Source organism: Kryptolebias marmoratus, unplaced genomic scaffold, assembly GCF_001649575.2.
Source record: "Kryptolebias marmoratus isolate JLee-2015 unplaced genomic scaffold, ASM164957v2 Scaffold280, whole genome shotgun sequence".
Classification (NCBI taxonomy): Eukaryota; Metazoa; Chordata; class Actinopteri; order Cyprinodontiformes; family Rivulidae; genus Kryptolebias; species Kryptolebias marmoratus.
Genome location: NW_023666014.1, coordinates 1 through 1,299, shown reverse-complemented (window position 1 = coordinate 1,299; position 1,299 = coordinate 1). Strand labels below are relative to the sequence as shown.

General features: G+C 39.3%; 1 long non-coding RNA gene across 2 annotated transcripts in view; it reads right to left on the bottom strand.

The window, feature by feature from the left end:
- Positions 1–1,293, bottom strand: part of LOC108229780 — a 4,228-nt gene extending 2,935 nt beyond the window's left edge. For both annotated transcript variants that reach the window (XR_003038720.2, XR_001808329.3), the window contains exons 1-2: positions 1,014–1,293; positions 762–848 (exon numbers count right to left, since the gene is read on the bottom strand). This is a non-coding gene — a long non-coding RNA (uncharacterized LOC108229780). The remainder of the gene's footprint in view (positions 1–761; positions 849–1,013) is intronic.
- Between the last annotated feature and the right edge of the window lie 6 nt (positions 1,294–1,299).

Genomic DNA, 1,299 nt, shown 5'->3' with positions numbered 1-1,299 from the left:
GGGGGGGGTCACGCTATGTTGTCCCACATTGACATTCCCAAATGTTGGCAAGTATGATTTGGTAGTACTTGTACTCTGAGTAGTGCTGTCAGTATTCCCTCAGAATCAGTCCCGTCTGACGCAGAATCTGAATGTAAACGGACGGATCAACCTGCTGCGCTGCTTCAGGGTTTATAAAAGAATCTCAGCAGGAAGTCGGTGTGATCATTCAAAGGTGAATAAACTCTGAGAATCTGTTTTATTTAACGTTCTGATTATTATCAGAAGAAGAGCTGAAATTAAACCTGAAACTGGAGGTTTTAAAAGAAAATAAATGTAATTAAATCCAGGTTTTATTAAAGCAGAACATCACTGAGTTTAAAACTAACTGCAGGTTAATCAGAGTTTTAAGGAGCTGATTTTCAGGCAGAGTTTGAAACAAAAACAGAAAAAATTATAACTAAAATAAACTGAATGTGAATGTGTTCATTCTGAGGCTGTGAATTCAGTTCATAAACATTAAATTTTAAACTGTAAAGAAAATGAATCCTGTTTTGATCTGTTTGAACTGAACTGTAGTTCTTCACACAGCACTGAAGTTTATCATTTACTGTGAAGTCCTGACTTTCCTTTCAAAGTCCTCAGGTTACAAAAATTAATTTTAAATTCCCCGAACATATGGTAGGTCACTGATTGTCTTGTTTCAGGATCTGTTGAAACCATTTAAAACAGTTCATATGTTCCTGTAAAACATTTAAACAAGCTTCTAACAAACAGTTTACCTTTGCTTGGTTTGACTTTCTGCTGACGATGCTGAGATATTCTGATGTCACTGTATGTGATCTCATCCTCTCCACCATCTGCTGCAGCTGAGATGGACCAAAAATATCCATCATTTCCTTCATAACAATCATGATTATTATCATAAACATGTTCAGGACAGAAGCTGCAACATAAGACTTTCAGTCTGAAATGTGACAAACACTTTACTGTCCAAAACCAAAAAATATAATAAATATGAACCTCTGTCTCACCTCCAGGTTTCCTCTGAACACATCGTCTCACCAGAACCAGAACCAGAACCAGCAGTAAGACCGCAGCACCGACACAAGCAAGAGGCAGGATGACATGATGAGGAGAGGATGGAGGTGGAGCAGAGGTGGATGGAGGTGGAGCAGAGGTGGGGGGTTTCTCTGAAACAAACCAAGATAATTATTTCTTATTTGTGACATAATGACGGTTGGAGCAGAGAGTCAGAGACCTCCTGACCTGAGACAGAGATCCAGCTGGGTTCAGACTCTCCATGACCCCTGATCTGAC